The sequence below is a fragment of the Phyllobates terribilis genome, unplaced genomic scaffold (assembly GCF_046119375.1).
Source record: "Phyllobates terribilis strain yellow unplaced genomic scaffold, ASM4611937v1 Scaffold_10__3_contigs__length_209671492, whole genome shotgun sequence".
Classification (NCBI taxonomy): Eukaryota; Metazoa; Chordata; class Amphibia; order Anura; family Dendrobatidae; genus Phyllobates; species Phyllobates terribilis.
The window spans coordinates 207,912,047-207,936,230 of record NW_027362770.1 but is presented as its reverse complement, the minus strand read 5'-3'; the positions used below and the strand labels follow the sequence as shown (position 1 = coordinate 207,936,230).

At 49.1% G+C, this 24,184-nt stretch overlaps 1 protein-coding gene across 3 annotated transcripts in view; it reads right to left on the bottom strand.

Moving 5' to 3' along the window:
* Positions 1-17,535, bottom strand: part of RERG (RAS like estrogen regulated growth inhibitor) — a 403,944-nt gene extending 386,409 nt beyond the window's left edge. The window contains exon 1 of one of the 3 annotated variants that reach the window (XM_073650605.1): positions 17,394-17,535. The gene's annotated coding sequence lies outside the window, so the exon portion shown is untranslated. Of the gene's footprint in view, positions 1-6,816; positions 7,033-17,097; positions 17,363-17,393 lie in introns of those variants that run through there. The other 2 variants (XM_073650604.1, XM_073650603.1) reach the window with 2 other exon arrangements.
* Between the last annotated feature and the right edge of the window lie 6,649 nt (positions 17,536-24,184).

Genomic DNA, 24,184 nt, shown 5'->3' with positions numbered 1-24,184 from the left:
ATACACTGTATACATACAGCACACACCTCATACACTGTATACACACACCTCATACACTGCATACATACAGCACACACCTCATACACTGTATACATACAGCACACACCTCATACACTGCATACATACAGCACACACCTCATACACTGCATACATACAGCACACACCTCATACACTGTATACACACACCTCATACACTGCATACATACAGCACACACCTCATACACTGTATACATACAGCACACACCTCATACACTGCATACATACAGCACACACCTCATACACTGTATACACACAGCACACACCTCATACACTGTATACATACAGCACACACCTCATACACTGTATACACACACCTCATACACTGCATACATACAGCACACACCTCATACACTGTATACATACAGCACACACCTCATACACTGCATACACACACCTCATACACTGTATACATACAGCACACACCTCATACACTGCATACACACAGCACACACCTCATACACTGTATACACACACCTCATACACTGCATACACACAGCACACACCTCATACACTGTATACACACACCTCATACACTGCATACATACAGCACACACCTCATACACTGTATACACACAGCACACACCTCATACACTGTATATACACACCTCATACACTGCATACACACAGCACACACCTCATACACTGCATACACACAGCACACACCTCATACACTGTATACACACAGCACACACCTCATACACTGCATACATACAGTACACACCTCATACACTGCATACAAACAGCACACACCTCATACACTGCATACATACAGCACACACCTCATACACTGTATACACACAGCACACACCTCATACACTGTATACACACACCTCATACACTGTATACACACACCTCATACACTGCATACACACAGCACACACCTCATACACTACATACATACAGCACACACCTCATACACTGTATACATACAGCACACACCTCATACACTGCATACATACAGCACACACCTCATACACTGTATACATACAGCACACACCTCATACACTGCATACATACAGCACACACCTCATACACTGTATACATACAGCACACACCTCATACACTGTATACATAGAGCACACACCTCATACACTATACATACAGCACACACCTCATACACTGTATACATACAGCACACACCTCATACACTGCATACACACAGCACACACCTCATACACTGCATACATACAGCACACACCTCATACACTATACATACAGCACACGCCTCATACACTGTATACATACAGCACACGCCTCATACACTGCATACATACAGCACACCCCTCATACACTGCATACATACAGCACACACCTCATACACTGCATACATACAACACACACCTCATACACTGTATACATACAGCACACACCTCATACACTACATACACTACATACATACAGCACACACCTCATACACTATACATACAGCACACACCTCACACTGTATACATACAGCACACACCTCATACACTGTATAGATACAGCACACACCTCATACACTGTATACACACAGCACACACCTCATACACTGCATACATACAGCACACACCTCATACACTGTATACACACAGCACACACCTCATACACTGTATACATACAGCACACACCTCATACACTGTATACACACAGCACACACCTCATACACTGCATACATACAGCACACACCTCATACACTACATACACACAGCACACACCTCATACACTGTATACACACAGCACACACCTCATACACTGTATACATACAGCACACACCTCATACACTGCATACATACAGCACACACCTCATACACTGCATACACACAGCACACACCTCATACACTGTATACATACAGCACACACCTCATCCACTGCATACAGCACACACTTCATACACTGCATACATACAGCACACACCTCATACACTGTATACATACAGCACACACCTCATACACTGTATACACACACCTCATACACTGTATACATACAGCACACACCTCATACACTGTATACATACAGCACACACCTCATACACTGTATACACACAGCACACACCTCATACACTGTATACATACAGCACACACCTCATACACTGCATACATACAGCACACACCTCATACACTGCATACATACAGCACACACCTCATACACTACATACACACAGCACACACCTCATACACTGTATACACACAGCACACACCTCATACACTGTATACATACAGCTCACACCTCATACACTGTATACACACAGCACACACCTCATACACTACATACACACAGCACACACCTCATACACTGCATACATACAGCACACACCTCATACACTGCATACACACAGCACACACCTCATACACTGTATACATACAGCACACACCTCATCCACTGCATACAGCACACACTTCATACACTGCATACATACAGCACACACCTCATACACTGTATACATACAGCACACACCTCATACACTGTATACACACACCTCATACACTGTATACATACAGCACACACCTCATACACTGTATACATACAGCACACACCTCATACACTGCATACAGCACACACTTCATACACTGCATACATACAGCACACACCTCATACACCGTATACATACAGCACACACCTCATACACTGTATACACACAGCACACACCTCATACATTGTATACACACAGCACACACCTCATACACTGCATACAGCACACACTTCATACACTGCATACATACAGCACACACCTCATACACTATATACATACAGCACCCACCTCATACACTGCATACATAGAGCACACACCTCATACACTGTATACATACAGCACACACCTCATACACTGCATACATACAGCACACACCTCATACACTGCATACATACACCACACACCTCATACACTGTATACATACACCACACACCTCATACACTGTATACATACACCACACACCTCATACACTGCATACATACACCACACACCTCATACACTGTATACATACACCACACACCTCATACACTGTATACATACAGCACACACCTCATACACTGCATACATACAGCACACACCTCATACACTGCATACATACAGCACACACCTCATACACTGTATACACACAGCACACACCTCATACACTGCATACATACAGCACACACCTCATACACTGTATACACACAGCACACACCTCATACACTGTATACACACAGCACACACCTCATACACTGTATACACACAGCACACACCTCATACACTGCATACATACAGCACACACCTCATACACTGTATACATACAGCACACACCTCATACACTGTATACAGAGAGCACACACCTCATACACTGCATACATACAGCACACACCTCATACACTGCATACATACAGCACACACCTCATACACTGTATACACACAGCACACACCTCATACACTGTATACATACAGCACACACCTCATACACTGCATACATACAGCACACACCTCATACACTGCATACACACAGCACACACCTCATCCACTGCATACAGCACACACTTCATACACTGCATACATACAGCACACACTTCATACACTGCATACATACAGCACACACCTCATACACTGCATACATACAGCACACACCTCATACACTGTATACATACAGCACACACCTCATACACCGCATACATACAGCACACACCTCATACACTGCATACACACAGCACACACCTCATACACTGCATACATACAACACAAACCTCATACACTGCATACATACAGCACACACCTCATACACTGTATACATACAGCACACACCTCATACACCGCATACATACAGCACACACCTCATACACTGCATACATACAGCACACACCTCATACACTGTATACATACAGCACACACCTCATACACCGCATACATACAGTACACACCTCATACACTGCATACATACAGCACACACCTCATACACTGTATACACACAGCACACACCTCATACACTGTATACACACAGCACACACCTCATACACTGCATACATACAGCACACACCTCATACACTGTATACATACAGCACACACCTCATACACTGTATACATACAGCACACACCTCATACACTGCATACATACAGTACACACCTCATACACTGCATACATACAGCACACACCTCATACACTGTATACACACAGCACACACCTCATACACTGTATACACACAGCACACACCTCATACACTGCATACATACAGCACACACCTCATACACTGTATACATACAGCACACACCTCATACTCTGTATACATACAGCACACACCTCATACACTGCATACATACAGCACACACCTCATACACTGCATACATACAGCACACACCTCATACACTGTATACACACAGCACACACCTCATACACTGTATACACACAGCACACACCTCATACACTGCATACATACAGCACACACCTCATACACTGTATACATACAGCACACACCTCATACACTGTATACACACAGCACACACCTCATACACTGCATACATACAGCACACACCTCATACACTGCATACACACAGCACACACCTCATACACTGTATACACACAGCACACACCTCATACACTGTATACATACAGCACACACCTCATACACTGTATACACACAGCACACACCTCATACACTGTATACATACAGCACACACCTCATACACTGCATACATACAGCACACACCTCATACACTGTATACATATAGCACACACCTCATACACTATACATACAGCACACACCTCATACACTGTATACATACAGCACACACCTCATACACTGTATACATACAGCACACACCTCATACACTGTATACATACAGCACACACCTCATACACTGTATACATACAGCACACACCTCATACACTGTATACATACAGCACACACCTCATATACTGTATACATACAGCACACACCTCATACACTGCATACATACAGCACACACCTCATACACTGTATACATACAGCACACACCTCATACACTGTATACACACAGCACACACCTCATACACCGTATACATACAGCACACACCTCATACACTGTATACATACAGCACACACCTCATACACTGCATACATACAGCACACACCTCATACACTGTATACATACAGCACACACCTCATACACTGCATACATACAGCACACACCTCATACACTGCATACATACAGCACACACCTCATACACTGTATACATACAGCACACACCTCATACACTGTATACACACAGCACACACCTCATACACCGTATACATACAGCACACACCTCATACACTGCATACATACAGCACACACCTCATACACCGCATACACACAGCACACACCTCATACACTGTATACACACAGCACACACCTCATACACTGTATACACACAGCACACACCTCATACACTGTATACATACAGCACACACCTCATACACCACATACATACAGCACACACCTCATACACTGCATACATACAGCACACACCTCATACACTGTATACACACAGCACACACCTCATACACTGTATACACACAGCACACACCTCATACACTGTATACATACAGCACACACCTCATACACTGTATACATACAGCACACACCTCATACACTGTATACACACAGCACACACCTCATACACTGTATACATACAGCACACACCTCATACACTGTATACACACAGCACACACCTCATACACTGTATACATACAGCACACACCTCATACACTGTATACACACAGCACACACCTCATACACTGTATACATACAGCACACACCTCATACACTGTATACACACAGCACACACTTCATACACTGTATACATACAGCACACACCTCATACACTGCATACACACAGCACACAACTCATACACTGTATACATACAGCACACACCTCATACACCGTATACACACAGCACACACCTCATACACTGTATACATACAGCACACATCTCATACACTGTATACATACAGCACACACCTCATACACTGTATACACACAGCACACACCTCATACACTGTATACACACAGCACACACCTCATACACTGCATACATACAGCACACACCTCATACACTGTATACATACAGCACACACCTCATACACTGTATACACACACCTCATACACTGTATACACACAGCACACACCTCATACACTGCATACACACAGCACACACCTCATACACCGCATACATACAGCACACACCTCATACACTGTATACACACAGCACACACCTCATACACTGTATACATACAGCACACACCTCATACACTGTATACATACAGCACACACCTCATACACCGCATACATACAGCACACACCTCATACACTGTATACATACAGCACACACCTCATACACTGTATACATACAGCACACGCCTCATACACCGTATACATACAGAACCCACCTCATACACTGCATACATACAGCACACACCTCATACACTGTATACATACAGCACACACCTCATACACTGTATACATACAGCACACACCTCATACACTGTATACACACAGCACACACCTCATACACTGTATACTCACAGCACACACCTCATACACTGTATACACACAGCACACACCTCATACACTGTATACATACAGCACACACCTCATACACCGCATACATACAGCACACACCTCATACACTGTATACATACAGCACACACCTCATACACTGTATACATACAGCACACACCTCATACACTGTATACACACAGCACACACCTCATACACTGTATACACACAGCACACACCTCATACACTGTATACACACAGCACACACCAGGCGCAGCGCTCTGTACCGACACAAGGAGGCGCAATAATCGATCCATACCTGAAATAGAGCGCGCTCGTCATCCTGATCAGCAGCTCCGGCCGCTCACCTCCTCCTCCTCCGGCCGCTCACCTCCTCCTCCTCCGGCCGCTCACCTCCTCCTCCTCCGGCCGCTCACCTCCTCCTCCTCCGGCTGCAGCTGCTCAGATGTCAGAGCTGCAAGGAGAGGACGGTGAGTGGGAGGCTGCGCCGCCAGGGACCGGGGAGTGAGCGCCACCTGCTGGAGAGCACGGAGAAGGCAGCGAGGGACAGAGCTCAGTGTCAGCACCACAGAGGCGGAAAGCAGGAACAGTGCAGAGAAAGTATGTGCCCCCCCTGTATATAATATACACGCTGTATAGAGAAAAGTATGTGCCCCCCGTATATAATATGCACACTGTATAGAGAAAAGTATGTGCCCCCCCTGTATATAATATACACGCTGTATAGAGAAAAGTATGTGCCCCCCGTATATAATATACACACTGTATAGAGAAAAGTATGTGCCCCCCCTGTATATAATATACACGCTGTATAGAGAAAAGTATGTGCCCCCCGTCTATATATATAATTGTCTTATCCTGTCTGTCTGCCTTTCTGTCTGTCCAGGAAATCCCTCGTCGCTCATTGGTCCGGCAGTGGCCAATCAGCGACGCGGGATTTCAGAAAAAAAGATGGCGGCCGTTAGCGGCTCATCTGCGGGACGGAGCTCAGCGGCGATGCAGGCGGGAGATGATCGGCGCTAGCAGCAGAACTACCCCGACCGGCGGCGCCGCTGACCTCCATGCGGCTAACTTAGGGAGATCAGCGGCTGGGGCCGCTGATCTCCCGACGGCAAGTGTGAACGGAGGATCGGAGAGCGGCGCCGCCGGTCGGGATGCTTCTGCTGGCTGCTCATCTCCCGACTTCTCGCAGCGGAAGTACCCGCACAAGCAGCGCCGCTCCCCGGTCCTCACTAATACGACACTGATTGGTCGCGTCCGGCGGCTGCGACCAATCAGCGATATTGGCACCAAGTTTAAACTCCGCTGTGCGGATTGGTCGCGGCCGATGCCCGCGACCAATCAGCGATTTGGGCGCCAAATTTAAACTCGCTCTCCAGTACTCAGTAACACGGTTCGCTGATTGGTCGCGCCAAGCCGGCCGCGATCAATCAGCGACTGCTGCAGCATGTCCGCGAATTGGCGCCGGATTTTAAACACGCAGGCCACCGTCGGAAGATCATAGTGCCGCTGATCTCCCGACGGTAGCCACATGGAAGTCAGCGGCGATGCAGCCGGGAGATGACCGGCGCTAGCCGTTCATCTCCCGACTACTCACACCGAAAGTACCCGCACATCAACGCCACTCCCCGTTCTCAGTAACACCGGTCGCTGATTGGCCGCAGCCGCCGGCCGCGACCAATCAGCGATTTTGGCGCCAAATATAAACACCGCTCTGCTGATTGGTCGCGGCTGGCAACAGCGACCAATCAGCGATTTTGGCGCCAAATTTAAACACCGCTCTGCTGACTGGTCGCGGCCGGCAACCGAGACCAATCAGCAGTATTGGCGCCAAATTTAAACCCCGCTCTGCTGAGTGGTCGCGGTTGCCGGCCGCGACTAATCAACATTATTGGCGCCAAATTTAAACACCGCTTTTCTGATTGGTCGCGGTCGCGACTAATCAGCGATTTTGGCACCAAATTTAAACACGCTCTCCAGTCCTCATTAACACGGTTCGCTGATTGGTCGGGGCCTCCGCCCGCAACCAATCAGTATTGGCGCCAAATTTAAACCCCGCTCTGCTGATTGGTCGCAGACGCCGGCCGCGACCGATCAGCATTATTGGCGCCAAATTTAAACACCGCTTTGCTTATTGGTCGCGGTGGCCGGCCGCGACCAAGCAGCGATATTGCCGCCAAATTTAAACCCCGATCTGCTGATTAGTCGCGACCGCCAGCCGTGACCAATCAGCGTTATTGGCGCCAAATTTAAACACCGCTTTGCTGATTGGTCGAGGTCGCGACTAATCAGCGATTTTGGCGCCAAATTTAAACACGCTCTACTGTCTTCACTAACACGGGTCGCTGATTGGTCGCGGCCGCCGCCCGCGACCAATCAGCGGTTTTGGCGCCAAATTTAAACACCGCTCTGCTGATTGCGCCCCGTCGGCCGCATACATATTCTAGAATACCCGATGCATTAGAATCGGGCCACCATCTAGTATACAGTATAATATACACACTGTATAGAGAAAAGTATGTGCCCCGGTATATAATATACACACTGTATAGAGAAAAGTATGTGCCCCCCTCCTGTAATACTGTAATGTTCACATTATGAGTCACCTGAGGGAGGTATGTGGATCTGACTGGTGTTAATAAAAGCAAATGCCAAATCATAATCTTTGTCTTGGGAGATGTACAGTTGTTGATTGTAGTTCTGTCCATTTCCAAAATCAAGAGCTCCCCTTCATAAAAGCCGGAGCCCACCCTGTGACATTCGGTTTAGTACATTCCGTCTACTTATCCTTTTTATTTCATGTAATTGTATATGTGAAGATCTGAGGTTGTGGGTTGTAAATAATCACCTGGGCAGGTTAACGATGCAACACTGTTTTATTCCTTACATCAAGGTTTTACAACATCTCCATGTAAATGGCCAAAATACATTGCCCCCCAGTCCACAAGATCCTCTCCCCGGGACGGTAGTTCCAAGGCCTTTGTATCAGGTGACACTCACTGTCTCCCAGCTTTTGGTTGGCCCACAGATTTTGTTTCTCCAGCCAGTATAATCTGTAGTCACAGTCCACGATCCTCTAGACGACAGATAAAATGATAGACGCACAGGTATCCAGTAGCAAAAGTCCTTTAAGAAAATTTATCAAATCCAGACAACAGATCCCACAACTGTAGCCGATCTCTACTCCATATGCCATTGATCCATCCATGGTCCAAGCCCTCAGACTAGATCCTCTCCCTTCGACATCATTCTGCCAACTCCTCACATATGGCTTAGTTTCTTCTTCACTGGGATCAGTCCCATCAAAGCTATCTGTGCATTAGTGGAGGTATTTTTCTCAGGCCAAACTCACCACCTCCATGTGCGACTCCCTGTGGTGAAGGCTCCACTGGATCTATTTCTCCCACCCTTACAATTGGCCTAGTTGCTGTTTGATCAATGGCTTAAGGATCCTGAGATACTGATGAGATTACTGGAATGCTGGACACTTTACAAGTGGAATTAGTGTACATAAAGTGACGAGCAAGCAGAACATTAATAAAACACAGCAAGCAAATCTCTAATAAAACACAATAATAATATAGACGGAAACGGAGCTCCGTGCTGGAAATGTCTGATAGTCTTTAGTAAGTGGGCAGCTCCTCACATACCTCCCCCAGTTTTTCAATATGGACACGAATGTAAGAGGTCGCGCCTTTATGAGAACGAAATTTTGCATCATCCAGTTCCCTCAAAGCATATTCCATGTCGTCCTTGCGAATAAACTCCATACCAGGGTCCATTCCACTCTGGTATGCATCAGTGTAATAGACATCTCCAGCTTCTCTCATATGGTCTTTCAGATCCTGCCAACTCCCCGATGGGTGAAGCCCTGCGACGAGGACTCTGTATTTAGGTCACTGGGACAGGGGTCTGTCTCTCCTGCGGGGTCCTCCATATCGTATCCCTGATCCCCGGTTTGTCCTGGGAAACTTCACACGTACCCGATGAGAACCAAGTTTGCATCCATTGTGACCAACCTTAGAGTGCTGTCTCCCAGCTAGGGGGATGGTCACTTGGAGGCCAAATAAATAGTGTTCTGGGGGGACAATATCTGGGCTGACCAGGGTGAGGGTAGAACCAGTGTCCAGAAGTCCCTGGGCCTCCTCCCTGATGTAATTTACCTCACCCAGGTCACATTCCTTCATGGTAACAGTCATTGCATTTTGTGTATTACTCAACGCTGGCTGGGGGTTAGTTGTCGGCATGTTGAAATTGCTTCTTTCCCTCTCAGCTGATGCAGGGGGAACCGGTCCGTGGCTTCGGCTTGCGAGATTGGCCCAGTGGCACACCAATCCTGCTCCCAGATTGTTTCCCAGCAACACATCTACTGGTAGGTGCCGCACTACTCCTACATCCACCATTCAATGACTGTGACCCCAGTCTAAATGTTGTCGGGCGCTCTGAAAGTTCAAAGATTCTCTTCCGGCTATGTTGACTGACATACGGCTGCCGGGGACAATACATTGATCCGGTAATAGATGGTCTTTTATCAATGTGAATGAGGCTCCGGAGTCACGAAGCCCCACAGCCTCCACGCCCTCTACCCAGACCGGCTGCAGATGCTGGTTAATAGACTCTGAGGTGTCCCATCTAGTCCGGGACACTTCTCCTTGTAGCACATATGCCTCTTCCTCTTCCGGTCAGGGTAGTGGATGTCTCTCTCCCTCAGCATCCCAGCCTCATTGCAGCACAGTGTTCACAGGTTGGGGATGCAGATGATGTGGGCTAGAGCATTGCCAGCATTCCCTAGCAAAGTGTCCCATGTAGCCACAGTTATAGCAGTTTAGCCCTCCTTGCCACAACATGGGCCATACTTGGGGGCTTGGGAAACCTCCCCCTCTTTGTGAAGTCTGAAATCCACGCAGTTCCTCCTCTGGCCAGTCCATGGGTCTCGCTGGCCTCCCTGTAAGCTCCTGTTCCCGACTCGCTGGGGTTATACTTCCATGTAGCCATGGTCGATTAGCAGACCAATCATCAGCTAATCTTGCAGCCTCATCCAAGCTGGGTGGTTTTCTATCCGCCACCCATTCTTTTAAGTCACCCAAGACATGTTCTGCTTCCCGAGCCCCCAGTCCTTCTATCCACCAAGTGCATGCCGTCCATAGTGTGTTGGCAAACTCCCGATGCGTGTGTGCACAGGGCTTGTCAGTCTCCAGAAACTTTCTCTGATTGTTTTCAGGGGTGACGGCATACCTCTCTAGTAATGTGCTGCAAATGGTAGAGTAACATCTCTGATCCCCAGAAGACAAGTTATTAAAAGCGTCTCTCTTTTCCAGGCAGGCCAACGCTCAAAAATCTGGGCCAGTCACTGACTGACACCTCATGCAGCAGGCAGAGGTTCTCAAATAACCAGAGATGTTCATCAATATCTGAGGTGTCCTCCTTGAACTGTCGTATACCCTGGTACCTTAAAGATGCAGGCCCCTTGCTCCTATTATCCACTGTCCTCTGCGCTGGGGCGGGTGGGGGTACTGCTACATGCACACCCAGATATTTGCTTAACACTGCTGCCCGCTCTCCAAGCGCGTCCAGCATCTGACTCAACTCAGTCAGTCGATCCTCCGCCATCTCTTCTGCCAAGTCATCGCTCAGTAACTTTTCCTGATACGCTGTCCAGAGATACTGTAGGTGATCCCACCTGCTGCCCCAGTTTGTGAAGATCTGAAGTTGTGGGTTGTAAATATTCACCAAGACAGGTTAACCATGCAACAATATTTTATTCCTTGCATCAAGATTTTACAACATCTCCAGGTAAATGGCCAAAATACAAATTGTCTCAGTCCACAAGATCCCCTCCCCGGGACGGTAGTTCCACTGGCTTTGTATCAGGCGATACTCACTGTCTCCCAGCTTTTAGTTGGCCCACAGATTTCGTATCTCCAGCCAGTATAGTCTGTAGTTACATTCCATGATCCTCCAGGCGACAGATAAAACTATAGAAGCTGTTATGGATCTGGGTGGTGGAACCTCTGTGCTGCGGTGCAAGGAGGGACCCAGAGGGGCGTAACTAGGTATCAACTCGGACCGACCCTGGTCGTACGGCGGCTCAATCAACTCCGTGACCAGGGAGGATCCGAACAGGGGGACCAGGTGCTACTCTGGGGACAACCTTGTAAGGGAGCAGGTGACTCCCACAGTGCAGATGGCAGGGACTGACCGGTATTGCAGATGGGCACAGCAGGCAGGCTGAGGAGTGATCCGGGTGGATGGACTGGCAGACACGGCAGGCGGCAGGCGGGAGCCTCTAGGTAGGCTGTCAGGTGGTCATGGCAGGTGACAGGCAGGAGCCTCTAGGTAGACACGGCAGGTAACAAGCAGGAGCCTGCAGGTAGGCACGGCAGGTAGCGGGCAGGTGCTTCCAGGTAAGTAAGCAGGCAAAGCTCATAGACAGACTGGCGGACTGAACGGAAGACAGACTGGCGGGCTGGAGAGTAGTCAGGCTGGCGGACTGGACTGGTAGTCAGGCTGGCAGGCAGGACTAGTCAGGCTAGCAGCAGGACCTGAGGGCTGAAGCAGAGGTAAGTACACTGTGCAACAACTATTGCTCGGGCACCTCCATTTTGGAGGAGGTGCCTTATATATGGGAGGACCTCCGGCAATTGGCCGGGGACTCCTTAGGGCGGTGCTCGCGGCCCCTTTAAGAGGGAGGGAGCGCGTGTGCGCCCTAAGCACCGTGCCTGGGAAGCAGCGCGCGCCGGCAGCGGCAGGAAGAGGAGCGCTGGAGAACGCCGGGCGGGGAGCGCGGCGGTGAGAGGGACGGCGTATCTGCCTGGTAGGGGGCAGAGATGCCGATGCTACAGAAGCACAGGTATCCAGTAGCAAAAGTCCTTTAAGAAAGTTTATCAAATCCAGACTACAGATCCCACAACTGTAGCACGTTTAGCCAGCCCAGTTGACCGCCGATCTCTACTCCATATGCCATCGATTCATCCATGGTCCAGTTCCTGAGACTAAATCCTCTGCCTTTGACATCATTCCACTAACTCTTGACTAAGCATGTGGCTTATTTTCCCCTTCACTGGAATCAGCCCAATCAAACTAACTGTGTATTCGTGGAGCTATTTTTCTCAGGCCAAACTCATCACCTGGGACTGCATGTGTGAATCCCTGTGGTGACGGCTCCACTGTATCTTCTTTCAACATCCACACACTGGGCCTAGTCACTGTTTGAACAATGGCTTAAGGTTCCCGAAATACTGATGAGATTACTGGAATGCTGGACACTATACAAGTGAAATTAGTGCATATAAACTGAAGAGCAAGCAGAAGATTAATAAAACACAGCAAGCAAATCTCTAATAAAACACAATAATAATATAGACGGAAACGGAGCTCCGTGCTAGAAAAGTCCTATTAGTCTTAGTAAGTGGCCAGCTCCTCACAGTATATGTAAAGATATGGACATGCTGAGCACATTCCCCCCCCCCTTGAAGAAAATAATTTGACTTTCCCTTATTTCAGGGGTACCTCTGATGGTGAGGAGGCCTGAGCCGCCAGCGTCTCCTTAACTCCTGCGCAGGCCCTGATAGGCTCGGAGTCTATTGCAATTATGGGTATCGGCCTAGAAAACTCCTGAGGTCTAAGCCCCTGGGCCTGGACGAACCCGGCATCTATTAAATTAAACTCTGCCCCTGAGTCCAGAAAAGCCACAATGACGACTTAGCTTTCGCCAAGACGAATCTCAGCCAGTAAAAAAAATTGCGGCCTACCTACGGAGGAAACTAGTACACCCGAATTGCCCACCTCTCCACAACCCGGGCTCAATAGGTTTCCGGAGGCTGCTTTCTAGAAGGACACACATTCGCATAATGACCAGTCCTGCCAAAGAAAAACATGTAACCCCCTTACGTCGTACTGCTGTGGGCCCAAATGGATGAATATCGCCACCTAGTTGCATGGGTTCCCCTGGGGACTGGCCCGGCTTCAGCACCCGGTGCTCCCAGGCAAGTATCGGGGCCCTGAGCAGGCGGGGGGACCCACTCGATGTTGAGCAACCCGGGGCACTATGGGGCCCGTGAGCAGAGAAGTGCGGTGCCAGCACCCACCAGTGGGCCTCCCCCCGCTTACTCAGGGCCCCGGCACAATACTTACCTCTCCCCGTGCCTCCGCAGCTCTGGCCTCCTCTGTCTCTTGACGGTGACGTCTCAGGTCAGAGGGTGCGATGACGTCTTTCCAGCGTGCCCTCTGCTGAGCCGTCGCAGTGCAGAGAGCGGGAAGACGCCGGCGATGCTGAAGAGTCCGGAGCTAAGCAGTGGCAGCAGGAGAGGTGAGGTGAGTATTTTTATTTTTTTTTTATGTATGGAGGCATAGGGCATTATATGGAGCCCATACAGGATGGAGCAATCTATGGGGCCCATACAGGATGGAGCCCATACAGGATGGAGCAATATATGGAGCCCATACAGGATGGAGCAATATATGGGGCCCATACAGGATGGAGCAATATATGGGGCCCATACAGGATGGAGCAATATATGGGGCCCATACAGGATTGGGCAATATATGGGGCCCAGCCTGCATGGAGCATTATATGGGGCCCAGTCTGCATGGAGCATTATATGGGGGCCAGTATACTGTATGGAGCATTATATGGGGGTCAGTATACTGTATGGAGCATTATATGGGGGCCAGTATTCTGTATGGAGCATTATATGGGGGTCAGTATACTGTATGGAGCATTATATGGGGGCCAGTATCCTGTATGGAGCATTATATGGGGCCCATAATACTGTATGGAGCATTATATGGGGGCCATTATACTGTATGGAGCATTATATGGGGCCCATAATACTGTATGGAGGACTATATTGTCCGGTCTGCACTGTGCGCTGCGAGGATTCACCGATTCCTGAGATATTGTAGAATTTACAATAGATATCGCTCATGTAATGTAAGAAGTGAAATCTTTGGCCTTGTACTATCTACTATATAATTGTCTTATCCCGTCTGTCTGTCTGTCTGCCTGTCTGTCTGTCCTGGAAATCCCGCGTCGCTCATTGGTCCGGCAGCGGCCAATCAGCGCCGCGGGATTTCTGAAAAAAGATGGCGGCCGTTAGCAGCTCATTTGGCGGACGGAGGTCAGCGGCGATGCAGCGAGGAGATGAGCGGCGCTAGCAGCACAACTACCCCGACTGGCGCCGCTGACCTCCATGCTGCTAACGTCGGAAGATCAGCGGCTTGGCCCGCTGATCTCCCGACAGCAAGTGTGAACGGAGGACCGGGGAGCGGCGTCGCCGGTCGGGATGCTCCTGCTGCGAGCAGCCGCTCATCTCCCGGCTTCTCGCAGCAGAAGGAGCCGCACAGGCAGCGCCTCTCCCCGATCCTCGCTAATACGGAGCCGCACAAGCAGCGCCGCTCCCGGGCCCACACTAATACGACGCTGATTGGTCGCGGTGGCCTGCCGCGACCAATGAGCGAGATGGGCGGCAAATTTAAACGCCGCTCTGCTGATTGGTCGCGGTGGCCGGCCGACCGTGACCAATCAGCGAGATGGGCGGCAAATGTAAACGCCGCTGTGCTGATTGGTCGCGGTGGCCGGCCGTGACCAATCAGCGAGATGGGCGGCAAATGTAAACGCCGCTGTGCTGATTGGTCGCGGTGGCCGACGGGCGGCAAATGTAAACGCCGCTCTGCTGATTGGTCGCGGTGGCCAGCTCCAACCAATGATCGAGATGGGCGGCAAATTTAAACGCCGCTCTGCTGATTAATCGCGGTGGCCGGCCTGAGGATCGCCCTGTAGGAGCGAGATTACTATTCCAACCCTCTGCTCCTCCGAACCTGAAGTCTGGGGATGCAACCTAAAATGCAACTTACAGGCCTCCCTGAAGTTTACAAATGTATCGCGCTCCCCCGGAAACCTGTCAGGTAAAGCAATCTTAGGCTCCACCAGAGTTTGTCGAGGTGTAACAACCCCCGCTGTGGCCGTGGGGGGCCACTGCCTGACGGCCGAGCTGAGGTCTGCCACCTCTAAACTGAGTTGCTGCAATTGTCCAGCCATAGCAGCAATGGGGTCCATTTTGGCCGGAAACATTTTTAAAGGTCAGTGATACTGTCACGCCGTGAACTGCGAAACCAGTAAATGGCAAAGTATTGGGACCCGCACCTGTCCTTTCCACACGGGGGGGGGCCCTGACTTTCCCTTATCTCAGGGGTACCTCTGATGGTGAGGAAGCCTGAGCCGCCAGCGTCTTCTTAACTCCTGTGCAGGCCCTGATAATGACCCCCTCTCCCACCAGGGAGGAAGACAGTACAAAAGAATGAAACTGCGACAAGACAAGGAAATACAGACAGGGTAAACAGAAATTGAAGTCACACAAAATGCTCACTCAGCCACAGAGGAAACACAATGGAGTTAAGGAGGGGAAACCAAAAACGGAGAGATAGCAGGTAAACATGCAGCAAAAACAGCAACCATGACCAGGACTATGACTGCACGTCGAAACGCGTAGGTCCTGAGCCTTGTAGTGCACATGTATATACAGTTTTTAAAATGGCGTGATAAAGGCTATGTTTTATATATTTGGCCATGCTTCATCACCTGTTTTTTTCTTCATCATATGGACTGCAGTTGCTCTGACGGGATCCGGGCGAGGTTGAAGGACTCCACACCCTAATGATGAGCGGACACACTTTTTTCTTTTCTTAATCCGCTTGTGTGATCGATACAATGGAACCATTGTTACCTTCCAGCAGATGCTTTAGATGCTGGTTGAGTTCCATGGGCATGATAACGAGTGGTACATCCCACAACTGCTGTTTTCTTAAAGAGGTTAGCCACTACACTACATATGCCCCCGTCTATTTAAACAGTGGGAAGAAGATTTTTGTAATTACCTTCCATTGTTTTTGTTGCCTGTGAGCGGCGCTATCGCTGACCGCTCACTAGGCATCATGTAACAACGGCTGCAGCATCGGCTGAGGCGTGACCCAGTGACACGCTCCCCCCGGATTGATGGGCTATGGGTGGGGTTTCACCACACGTCACAGTCCAGCATCCACCGCGCACGAATGCAGAGGAGAAAGGGAAAGCATGCCGGACCTTGACGTGACATCAGCAGAGGCTGCAGCCGTGGTCACATGATGCCTAGTGAGCGGTCAGCTACAGCGCCGCTCACAGGCAACAAAAACAATGGAAGGTTGTGAAGACACGGGGTCCATGGGAAGAACACTACTCAGACAACACAGGGTGATGGTAAACAGTGTGGCAATAATTTACTGAACCTCCAGCAATCAATAACATTGAGAACAGTCCCAGCAAATAGACGAGATGGTGTAAAATTTACAGAGTCTCACCCTTCCGCTGGCCCGCCGGGATTAGAGTCGTGAAATATGTGGCCAGGTGACCTGATTGTCCCAACCTGGATTCTTCAAATCATCTCTGAGAGTTCAGCAATGGTTAGTGGAGCAGTTGTGTATCTTTCCAGCCAGGGCTGTGTTCCCTTAGGCTGTCATCCTGTAGTGTCTCTCTGAACTGATGCAGAGACCCCCTTTTTATAGTTCACATTTGTCCGTTCAAGCCATCATTCACAGGTCAAGGGTCAGGGATCATGATTTCAGTTTACAGTGCTCGAGTATCCACAGCTTATCCCCTAATGTTGACTGGCAACCACCCTACAATAGTATTTGACGTATCTAGTAAAATCCATTGTTCAACAACCCTGAGTTGCTGTATCACAAAACTGACAGACAATACATTGTAGATAACAGCCATTCATCAATTACCAAATATCAACTCAAGTGATCAACATTCAGGATTATTCAAACAATAGTCTGTGTTGACCAACCAAAGAAGAACACAAGTTCAGAATTCAACATAGTATGGTATGTATGTCTGGCATAATTAGGAAGAAAAGCTATGTCGTCACATTCCTCCCCCTTCTTAATTAGCCCCGGAGACTGCTGGATCCTGTTGACGGGGCTGCCAGACGTGATAGACTTCCGATCATCCTTCTCCACTTGTCTGGACAGTCCATCGGCATTTCCATGATCTTTTCCCTTTTTGTGGGACACAGAAAAATTATAGAACTGTATGGCCAGACTTCATCTGAGTAATCGTCCATTGTCTCTAGCAGTATGATTTAGCCAACTTAAAAGATTGTGGTCGGTTATGACCGTGAATTCCTTGCCATATAGGTAGGGCTGCTTTTTTTTTTTCCAAGTCCAGACTATGGCCTAGCATTCTTTTTTCTATTGTGGCGTATGCCCTCTCCCTGTCCAACAGCTTTCGGGATGCATAGGCTATCGAGTGTTTCTGACCATCGTCCCCTACTTGACTGAGTACTGCTCCCAATCTGGTATCCGATGCACCTGTTTGGACAATGAACCGGCATCGGAAGTCAGGAGCAGTCAGGACTGGGCTTTGGGCTAGCTGGATTTTCAACTGGAGGAATGCGGACTCACATTCTGGGGTCCAGATGAGATTGCGGGCATATCTTTTGGGGGTGAGGTCAGTGAGGAGTTTTGCTACTGTGCTGTAATTGGGGATAAACTTTCGATAATAGTTTCCTGTCCCTAGGAATGCGCAGACCTGTTTTTGGTTGGCTGGGCGAGACCACTGGGTAATGGCTTCTACTTTTGCGGGTTTGGGACGAATGCACCCACTTCCCACCCTATGTCCCAGGTATAGTAGCTCGGCCATCCCTGTCAAGAAAAACACTTGGTCAGACCTTGCAGCCCTCTGGCGCCCCCTTATCCTGCTGGTCAAACACGGTATTGACTGAGGATAAGCACGGGCGCAGCTGCTCTAATTTATGTCGACTATTGTGGCACGTATATATACCTCCGTCGAACCACCCTCCAACCACAAGATCACATAAATACTGGTATACTGCCACCACCGACCGCTTAACAGGTGGATCGGGTACCCGTTAGGTAACGTGAATTAGTGGGTGAGGAACGTGTTTGCTCGACATAGGACAAGAAGAACGAAGCTGGTAAATAATAATGATTTACTCCCGAAAGTGGGCAGTGTTTACAAAAGATATACAAGATATTATAAAAGAGACAATTTACATATATGCATAAAACAGTTATTAAAATAAAAGGGATAAGTAATAGCAAAACCTGCGCCACAAGGTGATGGTCTCAGATTCTGTGGGGGGGACGGCTCCCCGGAAATTAGATGTGATTCTTCCACGCAGCGAGGAGTGCATGCGTCTGACGTCCCAGGTAAGAATGAATTAAAATGGCCGTTCTGGTTTTTAGTAAGGGGCCAAAACTCTAGGAGACACCCATGTTGTTTACCTCACATGGGGGCTCGGTTTTGTGAACCCACCCAGCTGCATAAGACATAAAAATCCTTCAGATTTCATATCTTGGTATGGGGGTGTCCCACATCCAAGATGGAGACATCATGTTTGCCGTCACCACTATTCATGAAGATGGATATCAAATATGATATCTCTATGATGCTCAGAAGTTCAGAATCCATTTCCCCGGTTCCTGGTGGTCTCCCAGCCACGAAAACCACACCATCACAATTGGAAAAAGATGAACATCTCAAAAATGTGGTCCCTGTGTTTGTGACAGTCATGTGCATTATTAAAATCGACATTAAAAGCTTGTACAGTTAGACAATAGGATCTTGGAGGGAATTTCCCGTTTAAACCAGAATGCTTGCTCTCTTGGCTGAGGGTTTATGGCAATCATAAAAATTCCTGGTTTTGGGGGAAGTAAGAGAAGAGTTCTACGGATGTCCCTTCCAAATGAGCAGGGGGTGGAGATTTAAAACATCTCTCATTTTTTAAACTAGGACAAAAATACATTTTGCCTGACAAGGGTGATGGAGGCCGGGCCGTGTACTATATACAGTGCAGGGTGATGGATGCAGGGCGGTGTACTATATACAGTGCAGGGTGATGGATGGTGGGCGGTGTGCTGTATACAGTGCAGGGTGATATGCAGGCGGTGTACTGTATACAGTGCAGGGTGATGGATGCCGGGTGGTGTACTATATACGGTGCAGGGTGATGGATGCCGGGCGGTGTACTATATACGGTGCAGGGTGATGGATGCCGGGCGGTGTACTATATACAGTGCAGGGTGATGGATGCCGGGCGGTGTACTATATACAGTGCAGGGTGATGGATGCCGGGTGGTGTACTATATACGGTGCAGGGTGATGGAGGCCGGGCCGTGTACTATATACAGTGCCGGGTGATGGATGCAGGGCGGTGTACTATATACAGTGCAGGGTGATGGATGGTGGGCGGTGTGCTGTATACAGTGCAGGGTGATATGCAGGCGGTGTACTGTATACAGTGCAGGGTGATGGATGCCGGGTGGTGTACTATATACGGTGCAGGGTGATGGATGCCGGGCGGTGTACTATATACGGTGCAGGGTGATGGATGCCGGGTGGTGTACTATATACGGTGCAGGGTGATGGATGCCGGGCGGTGTACTATATACAGTGCAGGGTGATGGATGCCGGGCGGTGTACTATATACAGTGCAGGGTGATGGATGCCGGACGGTGTACTGTATACAGTGCAGGGTGATGGATGCCGGGCGGTGTACTGTATACAGTGCTGGATGATGGATGCCGGGCGGTGTACTGTATACAGTGCAGGGTGATGGATGCAGGGTGGTGTACTTTATACAGTGCCGGGTGATGGATGCAGGGCGGTGTACTATATACAGTGCAGGGTGATGGATGGCGGGCGGTGTACTATATACAGTGCAGGGTGATGGATGGCGGGCGGTGTACTGTATACAGTGCAGGGAGAAGGATGGCGGGCGGTGTACTATATACAGTGCAGGGTGATGGATGCCGGGCGGTGTACTATACACAGTGCAGGGTGATGGATGCTGGGCTGTGTACTGTATACAGTGCAGGGTGATGGATGCCGGGCGGTGTACTATATACAGTGCAGGGTGATTGGCGGGTGTCATGAAAACACTTTATCAGACCTTGCAGCCCTCTGGCGCTCCCTTATCCTGCTGGTCAAACACGGTATTGACCGAAGATAAGCACGGGCGCAGCTGCTCTAATTTATGTCGACTATTGTGGCACGTGACGTGACAGGACGTATATATACCTCCGACCAGCCACCCTCAAACCACAGTATCACATAAATACTGGTATACTGCCACCACCAATCGCTTAACAGGTGGATCGGGTACCCGTTAGGTAACGTGAATTAGCGGGTGAGGAACGTGTTTGCTCGACATAGGACAAGAAGAACGAAGATGGTAAATAATAATGATTTACTCCCGAAAGTGGCCAGTGTTTACAAAAGATATACAAGATATTATAAAAGAGACAATTTACATATATGCATAAAACAGTTATTAAAATAAAAGGGATAAGTGATAGCAAAACCTGCGCCGCGAGGTGTTGGTCTCAGATTCTGTGGGGGGGGCTCCCCGGAAATTACATGTGATTCTTCCACGCAGCGAGGAGGACATGCATCTGACGTCCCGGGTAAGAATGAATTAAAATGGCCGTTCTGGCTTTTAGTAAGGGGCCAAAACATTAGGAGACACCCATGTTATTTACCTCACACGGGGGCTCGGTTTTGTGAACCCACCCAGCTGCATAAGACTTAAAAATCCTTCAGATTTCATATCTTGGTATAGGGGGGTCCCACATCCAAGATGGAGACATCATGTTTGCCGTCACCACTATTCATGAAGATGGATATCAAATATGATATCTCTAGGACGCTCAGAAGCCCAGAATCCATTTCCCAGGTTCATGGTGGTCTCCCAGCCACGAAAACCACACCATCACAATTGGAAAAAATGTGGTCCCTGTGTTTGTGACAGTCATGTGCATTATTAAAATCGACATTAAAAGTTTGTACAGTTAGACAATAGGATCTTGGAGGGAATTTCCAGTTTAGACCAGAATGCTTGCTCTGGGCTGAGGCTTTTTGGCGGTCATAAAAATTACTGGTTTGGGGAAAGCAGAGAAGTTCTATGTAGCCTCTTCCAAAGGAGCTGGGGGTGGAGATTTAAGACATCTCTAATTTTTAAAACTAGGACAAAAATACGTTTTGCCTGACAGCGGGCGGTGTACTATATACAGTACAGGGTGATGGATGCTGGGCGGTGTACTATATACAGTGCAGGGTGATTGGCGGGCGGTGTACTATATACAGTGCAGGGTGATTGGCGGGTGGTGCACCGTACACAGTGCAGGGTGATTGGCGGGCGGTGTACTATATACAGTGCAGGGTGATTGGCGGGTGGTGTACTATATACAGTGCAGGGTGATTGATGCCGGGAGGTGTACTGTACACAGTGCAGGGTAATGGATGCCGGGCGGTGTACTATATACAGTGCAGGGTGATTGGCAGGCGGTGCACCGCACACAGTGCAGGGTGATTGGCGGGCGGTGTACTATATACAGTGCAGGGTGATTGGCGGGCGGTGTACTATATACAGTGCAGGGTGATTGGCGGGCGGTGCACCGTACACAGTGCAGGGTGATTGGCGGGTGATGTACTATATACAGTGCAGGGTGATTAGCGGGCGGTGTACTATATACAGTGCAGGGTGATTGGCGGGTGGTGTACTATATACAGTGCAGGGTGATTGATGCCGGGAGGTGTACTGTACACAGTGCAGGGTAATGGATGCCGGGCGGTGTACTATATACAGTGCAGGGTGATTGGCAGGCGGTGCACCGCACACAGTGCAGGGTGATTGGCGGGCGGTGTACTATATACAGTGCAGGGTGATTGGCGGGCGGTGTACTATATACAGTGCAGGGTGATTGGCGGGCGGTGTACTATATACAGTGCAGGGTGATTGGCGGGCGGTGTACTATATACAGTGCAGGGTGATTGGCGGGCGGTGTACTATATACAGTGCAGAGTGATTGGCGGGCGGTGTACTATATACAGTGCAGGGTGATTGGCGGGCGGTGTACTATATACAGTGCAGGGTGATTGGCGGGCGGTGTCCTATATACAGTGCAGGGTGATTGGCGGGCGGTGTAGTATATACAGTGCAGGGTGATTGGCAGGCGGTGAACCGTACACAATGCAGGGTGTTTGGCGGGCACTGTACTATATACAGTGCAGGGTGGTGGATGCCGGGCGGTGTACTATATACAGTGCAGGGTGATGGATGCTGGGCGGAGTACTGATTACAGTGCAGGGTGATGGATGCAGGGCGGTGTACTATATACAGTGCAGGGTGATGGATGCTGGGAGGTGTACTGATTACAGTGCAGGGTGATGGATGCAGGGCGGTGTACTATATACAGTGCAGGGTGATGGATGCCGGACGGTGTACTATATACAGTGCAGGGTGATTGGCGGGCTGTATACTATGTACAGTGCAGGGTGATTGGCGGGCGGTGTACTATATATAGTGCAGGGTGATTGGCAGGCGGTGTACTATATATAGTGCAGGGTGATTGGCAGGCGGTGTACTATATACAGTGCAGGGTGATTGGCGGGCGGTGTACTATATACAGTGCAGGGTGATTGGCGGGCGGTGTACTATATATAGTGCAGGGTGATGGACGGGCGGTGTACTATATATAGTGCAGGGTGATTGGCGGGCGGTGTACTATATACAGTGTAGGGTGATTGGCGGGCGGTGTACTATATACAGTGTAGGGTGATTGGCGGGCGGTGTACTATATACAGTGCAGGGTGATTGGCGGGCGGT